Source organism: Eschrichtius robustus, chromosome 11 (assembly GCF_028021215.1).
Source record: "Eschrichtius robustus isolate mEscRob2 chromosome 11, mEscRob2.pri, whole genome shotgun sequence".
NCBI lineage: Eukaryota > Metazoa > Chordata > Mammalia > Artiodactyla > Eschrichtiidae > Eschrichtius > Eschrichtius robustus.
In genome coordinates, this window is record NC_090834.1 from 100,616,747 (window position 1) to 100,629,590 (window position 12,844).

At 46.8% G+C, this 12,844-nt stretch overlaps 1 protein-coding gene and 1 pseudogene across 1 annotated transcript in view; one reads left to right on the plus strand and one right to left on the minus strand.

The window, feature by feature from the left end:
- Positions 1-3,685: 3,685 nt before the first annotated feature.
- The window catches only part of CELF1 (CUGBP Elav-like family member 1), a 79,314-nt gene continuing 70,155 nt past the window's right edge, over positions 3,686-12,844 (minus strand). Inside the window, exon 13 of the mRNA XM_068555539.1 lies at positions 3,686-3,750. The gene's annotated coding sequence lies outside the window, so the exon portion shown is untranslated. The remainder of the gene's footprint in view (positions 3,751-12,844) is intronic.
- Positions 6,625-10,158, plus strand: LOC137772259 (cytochrome c oxidase subunit 7C, mitochondrial pseudogene; annotated as a pseudogene).

The window sequence follows — 12,844 nt, forward strand, 5'->3', positions numbered from 1 at the left end:
GCCCTCCCTGCAGCCTTGCCAAGGAGCCGCCTCCAGGGGTGGGCTGAGAGCTGGAAGAAGCAGGGATGAGGCTGGGCACACAGGCAGCAGGGAGGCTGGGGCCTCTCCCCATCACAACCTTCCCCCCAGACCCACCGACCCTAGGCTCTGTCCCTGTGAGTCACTGGGCGCCGAGGTCCCTTACCCGTGCACATGCCCACACCATCCCAACGTGTCCTAACTCGCAGTCTGACCCCAGCCAACAAGTCGTTCACCTCTCTGGGCCTCAGTTTCCTCATCTGTAAAATGAGGCTGTAATAGGCTAATAAACCCTAACCCACAGGCTTGCCATGAGCAGCACAGTGTGGTGGGTAACAGCGTGGACCCTGGAGTCAGGCTGCCAGGGTTTGAATTCTGACTCCGCCGTTTATTATCTGTATGGGCAGCGTGACTTTGGGCAGGAGAATAATGGTTCCTACTTTACTGGATTTTTTTTTTTTTTAAGATTGCTTTCTTTTTGATGTGGACCATTTTTTAAAGTCTTTATTGAATTTGTTACAATATTGCTTCTGTTTTATGTTTTGGCTTTTTGCCCACGAGCCATGTGGGACCTTAGCTCTCTGACCAGGGATCGAACCCACACCCCCTGCATTGGAAGGCGAAGTCTTAACCACTGGACTGCAGGGAAGTCCCTTTACTGGACTGCTGGAACTAAATGACTTAGTAATTGACAAGGACTTAGAACAGTGCCTGACACACAGGAAACACTATGTGACAATAAGCAAGAGGTTATCTAGAGCTGCGTCCGTATGCTCCATGGCAAACTGCCCATGAGGAACAGAAGTTGCTCTTTGAAGGTTTAAAAAATACCCAATTCCAATCCCAGTCCCAGTTTGAAAGTGTCCCTTACAATGAGTTTTAATGCCAGACACAGTGGAGAAGGGCAAAGTCTTATATAGGGAGCAGACCAGTGAAGTACTGGGGCTCATGGGGTTGAGAGAGGCTCCTGCCATCCCCACCAGCTCGACTCACCCCATCTTTCTCTTCCCTCTCTGCAAACCAGACTCCGTCTTGCCCCAGGGCAAATTTGTCCTTTCAGAGTGGACAGTGGCTTTTAGTATACAAGCATACCTCGTTTTATTGCACTTTGCAGATATTTCGTTTTTTACAAATTGAAGATTTGTGGCAAACCAGCGTTGAGCAAGTCTATCGGCACCATTTTTCCAACAACATATGCTCACTTCTTGTCCCTGTGTCACATTTTGGCAATTCTCTTTTGGCAATTCTCATATTTCAAGCTCTTTCATTATTATTGTGCTTCTTATGGTGAGGTGTAATCAGTGACCTTTGATGTTATTACTATGACTCACTGAAGGCTCAGAGGATGGTTAGCATTTTTAGCAATAAAAGATTTTTTAGTTTAGGTCTGAACATTGTTTTTTTAGACATAATGCTATTGCACACTTAATAGACTGCAATATAGCACAGAAGTAACTTTTAGGTGCACTGGGAAACCAAACAATTCATGTGACTTGCTTTATTGTGATGTTCGCTTTACTGTGGTGGTCTGGGACCAAACCTGCAGTATTTTCGAGGTGTGCCTGTATTCACAAATTTGTGCATTGATCAGCACTAATATCAGAACATTTTCATCACCCTGAAAAGAAGTCCTGTGCTCATTAGCAGTCACCCCCCATTCCTTCGTGTTATGGGGTGCTGAATTGTGCCCCCGTTCATATGTTGGTGTTGATATGTAGACTGCACCCCCCAACCTTGGAATGTGACTTATTGGAGACACCATCTTTTTTTGGCTGTGCCACCTGGCTTGTGGGATTTTAGTTCCCTGACCAGGGATTGAACCCGGGCCCTCTGCAGTGAGAGTGAGGAGTCCTAACTACTGGACTGCCAGGGAATTCCCTGGAGACACCATCTTTAAAAAGGTAAAATGAGGTCATTAGAGGGGGCCCTGATCCAATATGACTAGTGTCATAAGAAGAGATCAGGATATAGACACACAGAGGAGGAAAAAGAGGGTCACCAACAAGCCAAGGAGAGAGGCCTCAGAATGAAACCAACCCTTTTAACACCTTGATCTCTGACTTCTGGCCTCCAGAACTGTGAGAAAATAAATTTCTATTGTTTAAGCCCTCCAGTCTGTTGCACAGTGTTATGGTAGCCTGAGCAAACGAATACACCCTGCAACCACAGTCTACTTTCTATGGGCTTGTCTATTCTGGACATTTCATATAAATGGAATCATACAACATATGGCCTTTTGTGACTGGTTTCTTTCACTCAACATAATGTTTTTTTTTGTTTTGTTTTTTTTGTTTTTTTTTTTAAATTTTTTTTTTTATTTTTATATTTCTGGCTGTGTTGGGTCTTCGTTTCTGTGCGAGGGCTTTCTCCAGTTGCGGCAAGTGGGGGCCACTCTTCATCACGGTGCGCGGGCCTCTCACTATCGGGGCCTCTCTTGTTGCGGAGCACAGGCTCCAGACGCGCAGGCTCAGTAATTGTGGCTCACGGGCCTCGTTGCTCCGCGGCATGTGGGATCTTCCCAGACCAGGGCTCGAACCTGTGTCTCCTGCATTGGCAGGCGGACTCTTAACCACTGTGCCACGAGGGAAGCCCCAACATAATGTTTTTAAGGTTCATCTATATTGTAGCGTGAATCAGAACTTCATTCCTCTTTATGGCTGAATAGTATTCATTGTACAATACACCATTTTGTTTATCCATTCATTAGTCAATGGACATTTGGGTTGTTTCCCTTTTTGGTTATTATGAATAAGGATGCTATAAACATTCATGTACAAGTTTTCATGTGGACATATGTTTTCATATCTCTTGGGTATATACCTAGGAGTGGAATTGCTGGGTCATAGGTAACTCTGTGTTCAACTTGTGAGGAACTGCCAACCTGTTTGCCCCAGGGCCTTTGCCCCTCGTGGTCCGTTTCCTCCTCCCTACCCTGACATGCTGCCCAGTTAAGTCCTAGTTGGGGTGGATCAGCTTATTATACTCACAGAGAATTACATTCCATTCTGATACAAGATTGATCATATTCATTAATGAGGTTATTGGCTTAGTGTCTGTTTCCCCCACTCAGATGTGTGGGCAGGGACTGCATCTCATTCATCACTGACTATGTCTCCAGAGCAAGACCTGGCACACAGTGGCCACTCAATAAATATGTTAAATTAATGGGGAAAAAAAGGGGAGAAGTGAAAGTTTAATTTTGAAATTTAAAGCAACCGCTCCAGGCTTACAGCCGATCTGCCATTTCTGCCTCATCCTGGGGAAAATGAGTAGAGGCAGAGATGACTTCCTGTTTACTGCGAGCAAAATGGGTCCAGAGTGGGGCAATCTGGGAGTGGGGCGGGGGTGCATGCTCAGCATAGGTCGAGGGGATGCAGGAGTAGGCCCTTGGGACTCGACAAGGATACCGGGACGCCCCAGGGGAAGTGCTCTTGAACCGGGACCACAGGAAGCTGGGAAAGCGGGGGACAGTTGGGGAGCCACTGGCACAGGAGAGTTGGCTGGGATCTTCCTCTCAGCTGGGAAGGTGGGTCCTGGGTTGAAGTTAACCTCCAGAGGGGAAGGAAGCTGGGCGCACAGGGCAAGTGCTGAAGAGCCAGTAGATTCTCTCCCATTTGTAGACCAGATATAGTCCAGTCACGAGTTTGAGTCGAGTCTTTGACAGCAGGGAAGGGAGGTGGGCAGTCTGCCTCAGCATCCCAAAGGAACCTGGAACCACAGCCTTACGGGTACCTGGGAACATGAATGATTGCAAAACTCAAAAACTTGACAGTTTCCTCTGCCCCAGAGTCAGCAATTTACTGACCACTGCACACAGTTAGGTCAAGGTCATGCTCCTTTAGGGCAAGGGTGTGGTCTTTGTACCACCAGCACCTGCACAGCTCCTGGCAAAGTGAGAGGAGACCAACAGAAGTGTTAAGAACTAACATTTCCTAAGCTGAGCATTTCTTCCAGTTTACAGATAACTGGGAGGCACGCAGAGGTAAAGCCACCTGCCCAAGAGCACACTGCGACCTAGAGACAGAGCAGGGACTGAACCCAAGCAGTGTGACTCTAGTGGTCCTACTCTTAACCATGATACTGTCCCGGAAAAGAGCAGAGGGAGAAAAGTGAAGGGGAACTGGACAGCCGCCTTCAGGAATCATAGTGATTTTCATTGGACACACCCAAGCCCACTGGGAATGCTGTCCAAGGCTCTGGCCTGGGTGAGCAGAAGAAATGTATACAAAGAAGGCTAAGGAAAAGGTGAACGGAATCAAGCCTTGCTCACCAAAGCCCAGCAATGAAGGCTGACAAAAGGCCCCCGGAACCGGGAGGGCGAGTCACAAAGTGAGTCTCTTCTGGGCCACTTAACCTCACAGGGTCATGGGACAGCAGGAGCCTGGGGGCTTGTTCCAAGTGCCCGCTGTGTCAGGTAGCAGCTACGCGGCCTGGTACACTTTAGATCCCCGTTTTATAATCGAAAGTAGAAAATGAAGTTTGGGCCTGAAGCAGGGCTCACAATCTGGCATGCAAGGGCTGATGATTTCCAAGTTGTTTGGCTACACTTTTTATCTGGGAGATTTCATATAAGAATCGGCATTTCCTGCTTCTGTTGAAGACTGGAAGCTCAAGCAATCCCCGGGCCCATGAGTCTGCATGTCAACCAGTCAAGTGGTTGGTGTCTGGCCTCGAGACCAAGAATGTCTCTCGTTCGCCCACAGTCCCCACCTCTTGCTATTCTTGCCTTGACACTGAGCCAATTGTCACTTGTCATCTTAGACTGGCCTTCTTTCACATGCTTGCATCACCTGCCTGGCTCCTGCAGGCACCTGCATTTATAGCCCCTACACAACAAATGTAACTGGAGGGGACAGTCCCAGGCCCCTTCTGCCACGATTAGCGGGATCCTTGGGACATCTATCCCTCTCGACAAATTCGTTTTCCTAGTTGTAAATGGAGCTTTACCTTTCTGTCAAAGTTTCTGTGAAAACCAAATGAGACGATAAAATAAGAACTTGCTTTGAAAACAAGATGTTGCACTAATGCCCCTCTAATGGACCTCCTGAACCTTCCTTGAATTGGCTCTTACAGTTTGTAATAGTGAAAAATCTAGAAATAACCTGTGTCCAATAGGACAGTCGTTGAGAAACCATGAAATGCTATGTAGTCTCTAAAAGTGAAAATGGTAGATTCCAGTGTACATCTCCAGATGGAAGGGTGCCCGTGACAAAGTAACTGAAAAAAATGCAAACATTCTGTACATTAAGGCATGATCTCATTTTTATTAGCAAACATCATTATATGTGTACATATTTTTGTATACAGAGAGAAATTCTGGAAGCGTACCCCCCCCATCTGTTTGACAGTTATCAAGGGGCTATGGGATGGGGAAATGCTCACTGTTAACTCTGATGTACTTAGGGTTGCTAGCGACTTGAATGAGCATGTCTGCCAAGGGTGGCAGTGTGCTAAACGTTGGAGACACTCTCTCATCTTCCCGGCCCTGCTGGGTGGGTGTTTTCATTTCCATTTGGCAGGTGAGGAATCTGAGGCTGAATCAAGTCACCTGCCCAAGGTCACACAGCTGGTATTATAATCAGATTAAGAGACTCCTAAACCCAAGCTTTTCCCACCACATGCTAAGTCCTAGTCTATAACATTATGTTTTGGGGAAAAAAACCCTCAAACCTTAAAATAACTTTAAAAAAAAAGCCATTGTGTCATGTAAGCCCCAGGCTCTGGGCACTTTCCACTTCAGGAATGACCAGGTCGGTGGCACTCCCAGGGCTGGAGGACCACACGTAGGTTCCCCTCCACCAATTTCCTCACAGGGCAGGAAGCTGTATTAGCAGGATTCTTGTAAAGTGGCTCTAAGGGACTTGGCCATCCTTTGTTTCACAGCCACTGAGGGCCTACAGAGAATTTGGGTACTGGCTGGTAGCTAGTATCTATAAACAGGCGTGAAAATAAGTTATTCCCTTTCTGGAGTGGATGGAAATTTCTAAATAAAACTCGAATGTCATGTAGTTGGGGAAAAAAGCATGTCCGGAGGCTCTTGGACAAAAGCAGTCACCTTTTGATATTTATTTGTTCATTTACTCACTCATTAAACGTCTCCTGGATGCTTATTATCTACCAGCCCCTAAGGCTCCTGTGAAGAACAATACGTACATGGTCCCCGCCTTCATGAAGCTCCACTCTAAAGGTGGAATGTAAACCAGGGCCCCCAAGGTCCACCATTCACTCCCAGAGGAATATGCTCTGCAGGGTTACTGGAGTCAGGTTGACCAGGGTGAAAATCCAACTCTCCTAGTAGAGCTGTTGACAGAGAAGAACTGCAGTGTCTCTGTCTCAGTCTCCACCTTCCTATGCTGCCAGTTGCTGGGTGGACGAGTACAGGGGCTACAACTCGTAAATGGTAGCTGTTCTGTTTTCTTAAAAGCAAAGTAGCTCCCCAGAACAGTCCCAACCACCATACCTGACTGTGACGATGGAAATGTTTTTTGTCCTGCACTGTCCAACATGATAGCCACTAGTCACGTGTGGCTTCATGGTGAAACTGAGAGATGAAGTTTTTAATTTTAATTAATAGCTACAGTGGCTAATGGGTAATCGTACTGGACGATGCAGGTAGGTCTAGAAGACTGTCAGACTCAGGGCGAGGCAGATGACACAGCAGGTAACAGGAGGAGCTGGGAGAAGGAGAAGGGACAGGGCGCTGCACAAACACGGCTAGAGTGTGAGGAGACGAGCTCAAAAGCGCTAGAAATGGCAGGAGCAGGTGGTCCGAGGCTACTGCTGTGAGCAGTTTTCAAGCATGGGGAGGAAAGAAGAAAATGCCGCAGGAGGTAAGGCTAAGTGAAGGCCAAGCGCAAAAGGCATGTACAGTATGACTGCATTTATATGGCAAATCCAGAACAGGCAAAGCTACGGAGCAGAAAGATTAGTGGTTGCCAGGGGCTGGGAATGGGGATGAGGAGGGGAAGGGGAGTGACTGCTAATGAGTATGGGGTTTCTTTTTAGGACGATGAAAATGTTCTAAAATTAGGTTGTAGGGATGGTTGCACAACACTCAAAACCAGACCTGGATGCTTTAAGTGGGCAAATTGTATAATGTGTGAATTATACCTCAATCAGACAGTATAAAAACACCCAAAACCTCAGGAGGCCTCAGGTCACTGGGACCCTGCATGGGGGGATGGGGGTGTGGGGAGGGAAGCAGGGCCAAGGTCCTATAGACTTGGCTGCAGGAGTGTCGGGACAGCCGTTCCCGGCTGACATGTGTTCATTTCCCCATCCCAAGATCTGACTTAGATTGAAAAGAACAACAGTCCTCTCAACAGCTGGAGCCTTTACCAGTAAAGAGAAAGCCAATGTATGCAAAAGAAATTAAACACCAGATGGTGGCGGGGGTGGGGTGGGGTGGGGGGTGGGGGGTGGAAAGGACTCCCTAGAGAGAAGGAAAGAGCTTGAAAAAGGCAGAAGGTAAAAGAAAAAGCCATTTATGATCCCTCCTGGAAGGACAATGTTATCAGACATTAGTTTGACATTCCCAGAGGTGAAGGAACAAACCTGCTCTTTCATTTCCTTCCTGATGGCTTTTCTTCATCAGGGACTGAGAGGCTCAGGTGAGCACAGCATGGCAAGTACCTGGGAGAGTTAGGGAGGCCGTGTACTGACTGAGAAAGCCAGTAAGCCAGGAACCAGGAGTGTGGCAATTAGGTGCCTAAGGAATCTATTCAAAAATAAAAGGTGACTGCATGTGGGTTTTTAGAAGAAATAGTTTAATTAAGACACAGATATAGGACTTCCCTGGTGGCGCAGTAGTTTAAGAGACCACCTGCAGTGCAGGGGACACGGGTTCGAGGCCTGGTCTGGGAAGATCCCACGTGCCGCGGAGGTGCTGGGTCCGTGAGCCACAACTACTGAGCCTGCGAGCCACAACTACTGAACCCCACGCGCCTAGAGCCCGTGCTCCACAAGAGAAGCCACCGGAATGAGAAGCCCCGCACCGCAACAAAAAGTGGCCCCCGCTCGCAGCAACTAGAGAAAGCCTGTGGGCAGCAACGAAGACCCAATGTGGCCAAAAATAAATAAATAAATTAATTAATTTAAAAAAAAAAAAAGAAAAAAAAAAAAGACACAGATATATGATTATAAAGATGCACAAGTCTAAATTTTTTTTGAGGTTAAAAATAGTATCTTTGGCATAGTCCCTTTTTTTGGTAAATTTTAAAGAGAAACAACAGCCTTTAAGTATGATGTTAAACTTGAAGATATTCAAATTGTACTTAACATCCTTTTTTTTTTTTTTTTCTGGCCACACCATACAGCATGTGGGATTTTAGTTCCCTGACCAGGGATCGAGCCTGCGTCCCTGGCATTGGAAGCGCGCAGTCTTAACCGCTGGACCCCCAGGGAAGTCCTCATTCTATTTTTATATCAAGTTCTATCTCAGGAATACAGGAGTCCTAAGACGAAGATCTACCACCTCAATTGTGAGTTACAGAACATCTGTGCTAAGTGGGAGACAATTTCTGGTTCAACCACCCTCTACTCATAGAGGAAACAGGTACGGGAAGGGAGTCCATGGGGAAGCCCCTGACTCTCCACCCTGACCCAATTCCCCAAAGTGTGAAACAGATCTCTTTGAGAAGCCACCCCATGGACATTTTATACATACTGATGGTTATGCAGCTTAATGTGTATTTTATTTTATTTTGGCTGCACTGCTCGGCATGCGGGATCTTAGTTCCCCAACCAGGGATTGAACCCGTGTCCCCTGCAGTGGAAGTGTGGAGTCTTAACCACTGGACCATCAGGGAAGTCCCTTAATGTGTATTTTATTTTACATTTTTTAAATGTTTATTTATTTATTTATATTTGGCTTCATTGCTGTGCACGGGCTTTCTCTAGCTGCAGTGAGCGGGGTCTACTCTTCATTGTGGTGCGTGGGCTTCTCATTGCGGTAGCTTCTCTTGTTGCAGAGCACGGGCTCTAGGTGTGTGGGCTTCACTAGTTGTGGCGCACGGGCCCAGTTGCTCTGCAGCATGTGGGATCTTCCCAGACCAGGGCTTGAACCCGTGTCCCCTGCATTGGCAGGCGGATTCTTAACCACTGTGCCACCACGGAAGCCCCAATGTATATTTTAAAATAATGTGTATTTTACAATTAGAACACCAAACTTGTAACTTCACAAATACTAATGGTCAGAATGAGGTGAAGTTATAAAAGGTGGATTTCAAGTTGATTTAAAACATTAGGTGGTGATGGTTGTACAACACTGAATGTACTGAATGTCACTGAACTGTTTACTTAAAAATGGTTAAAACAGAAAATTGCTATATGTATTTTTACCACAATGCAAAAAAAAAGAAAAAATTAAAATAAACACGGGGTAAAGAATAGCTTCGGTGGCAACAGATCTAGGAAAGAACTGCGTGGCAGGAGTGACATTTAAGAAGCACTCCAGTCCTCACAGGAAGTGGCACCTTGCAGGAGCACGCTGACACCAACAACTTGGAGCGCTGAGTTACCCCTTTAGCACCAAGACGGCCGCTCTGAGGGCAAAGCTGAAACGATGTACCACCGAGGGAGCCACAGAGCTGTAGGCGCCCTCAAAGGTCCCTTCCCTAGAGCCTAGAAGACAGCATGCAAACCGTGTGTGATGGGACTGCGCAGGCTAACTAAAGCACGCTGATTCGCATTTACGGAGTTACTTCTCCTTGGGAGTAGTTAAGAGAAAGGGCTTGGAAGTCAGGCGGACCTGGTTTGACTCTCAGTGCACACCACTTTCCAGGAGCAACCCAATTTCTTCTTTTTAGTTTGATCCCAGTCTTATTTTTAAAATGTGTGTAGGAAAAAGACTTAATGAAATCTAATAGTAACTTTGGACACAGGGGAACAAGGTCGTGAGGGAAGGAGGTCTTGGTGTGCTGCCGCCATTTCTTCTGCCTTCAGTCTCTGCGCCTGGGATAGAGCATCTGGAGGTTCACTACCTCTGTGGTCCGTAGGAGCCACTAAGAGGAGAGTCCAGGGAAGAAGTTGCCATTTTCAGTGGAAGACAAGTGGCGGTTACTGGCTATGATGACTTTGTACTTTGGATCTCGATTTACTGCACCTTTCTTTATAGTAAGACACCAACTGCTTAAAAAATAATCCATGAGGGAATTCCCTGGTGGTCCAGTGGTTAGGACTCCGCGCTTTCACTGCTGAGGGGCTGGGGCTCAATCCCTGGTCCGGGGACTAAGATCCCACAAGCCCTTGGGGGGGGGGGGGTAGTGTGGGGATGGGGGGCGGGGAATCCATGAGACAGATATGAAGAGGAGCATTTTAAGAGGTGCACTCTCTTTGAAAAAAGGATCAAACTGTTGAACTCAACATACTAGATACGTTTGTAAATAAATTTATGGCATCAAGAAATAGTAACCCTGGTTATTTTTGGGGGGGAGGGTGGGATTAATGCTTTTTTTAAAAAAACAACCCGATTTTTTTTTTCAAATAAAGTATTTTTATTATTTTTATTTATTTATTTGGCCATGCCATGCGGCATGCAGGTTATCTCAGTTCCCCGACCAGAGGGATCAAACCGTGCCCCTTGCAGTGGAAGCACGGAGTCTTAACCACTGGACCACCACGGGATTCCACAACCCCATTTCTTTTAACCTCAGTTTGCTCATCTGCTAAATGGGGATGAAAACCGTAGCTCCCTCCCAGGGGTGTTATAAAGACTAGAGCATATAATGTGTATCGAGTGTTTCCCACAGCACTAGGATGGTGGTGAACAGTCAATGAACATTAGCTAGGACAATTACTGCATAAACATTTCATGGGCTAGTACCCAGCACAACCCCCACTGGGAAATACTACTCCAGACACACCCCCCACAGAGCGACTCTGATGAGAAGGTTGAGGCCTGGCCCACCCACAGGCCATTGCTGGTTGCATGCCCCTAGACAGGCACCAGCTTCACAAAGACTGGCCTCCCGGAGGATGAGGATGGCAGTGGCAGCTAAGGAGCAGACAAACTTATAATTCAGCCAGAGGGCCTGGGACTCCTGGCCCAGGGGCTGACTGAATCTGCAGTTCACAGAGGTTTGAGGAGGCCCAAGTATGGGCCTCACTCAGAGAGTGACCTAGAATTACTGAGTAGTAAACCCAAGAAGTCTTAGAAATGCCCTTCTGTGACCCTGTTCTGAGGTCCAAATGAGGGGAAAGGAGCTGCAGCACTTTGGCCTGGAGCGTTGAAGACCTAGAGAGGAAGAGCCCCACGCTCTGGGCCTCAGTGCTCGCTGGCTGCCTCCCCAGGTGCAGGAACTCCACAGCAGGAAGGGACGTGCACTCACAGGTCTGGGCCAGCTCTGCAAGGCGGCAGCCACTACTGGCAACAGAAGAAGCACAAAAATGAAGGCTGCCAAAAAATTGTAAAGCGCCTCCCTATTAGCGGGGATGCTGAGAAGAATGCAGGATGACAGAGAAGGCAGTTTTCTGGAAGAAATTCTGTTCTTTCAGGAGCCTGGGGTGGCTCCACTGCATGTTAACAGGTGCATCAAAATGAAGCCGTACCGGGGTGCCCACCCCTTCCTCAGGAATGCCGCTGACCCCTCCAGCCCCAGGGCTGCCACCTACCCCAACAATCAGTAACTCTGAAGACAACGTCAGTTCTTCTCAAACAGTTTAATAGCAAATAAACAAAGGAAGGTACCACACTTGGCAGATACAAAATGACTTTTTGTCCGTGTGTCTGTGCAATTAAAACAGATTTAGGTTCCCTATTGGGACAAAAGGAAAAACACACAGAAAAGGAAGGAGATTCCTTTTAGACACATACTCCCTTGCTCCAAACTGGTAACAATTTTTTTTCTTTTTTAATCCACTACACAAACTCTGTGATCAGGTCAGAAAAGCGACAAGGGCTCTTCTTGCCTTTTTTTTTTTAAACCATTAAAGTAAAATCCATAATTTTCTACATAGTACAACACAAGTTCACACAAAAAAGACATTTTCTTTTGCAAATCAAAACAGAAAAGAAAGGAAAAGCTCAAACAAGGTAAAGAAAAAGCATTTCTACGGCTGAATCACGACTTTGAGTTGATTGAATCCCATTGTTGCTGCAGAACAGACTGTGCGTTTGGTCATAGTGGCAATTTTTTTCTCTTCACATTGTGAAATCACTTTACATTGTTTTCTAGTAGAAAAGGCAAAAAACTGTACAAAACCCCTAGTGTTAAATACAACGTTTGTACCAATAAAAAACTCACACAGGTTTGTCTCCAAAATGTAAAGTTTCTTTTTTTTTTTTTCTTTTTAAATTATTCACAAAAAGCAGCTGGAAATCAGAAAGGCAGCTGCCGCTCCAGGGTCTCAAATCCATTAAAACCACCACAGAACAATTAAAACAATCAGAGAGAGAAAAGGAAAAGGAAACAACGTCCAACGTTTGGCATTTGGTTTTATCCACAGGTTTTCCCAGAGCTCCTCTTGGAATTGAAAGCAAAATATATTGGCAAACATGGGTTCTGAATACACAGGAAGGGGAGCCTCAGCGCCTTCTGCCAACAGAGGCAGCTCTGTGCAGTCAGACTGTGGGGTGCACGGCAGTCTCGCTCAGGCTGGGGTTCCTGGCCTCTTTCCATCCAATCACCCCTTCGAAGAAATTAAGCAGCCTACCATACACTGGGCCTCCACCTGGCCGCCCTTTCCTTCTAGTAAGGGTGGCTTCAAGCATAATACTAGGCAACCTGCAGAAACTCTGCTGAGATCCCTTCCTTTATCAACCCCAGCATGGAGGACGCTAACAGTGCTTCTACCTTCCCACCCCCCGCCCCCCCAGTCCCTCGGCTAC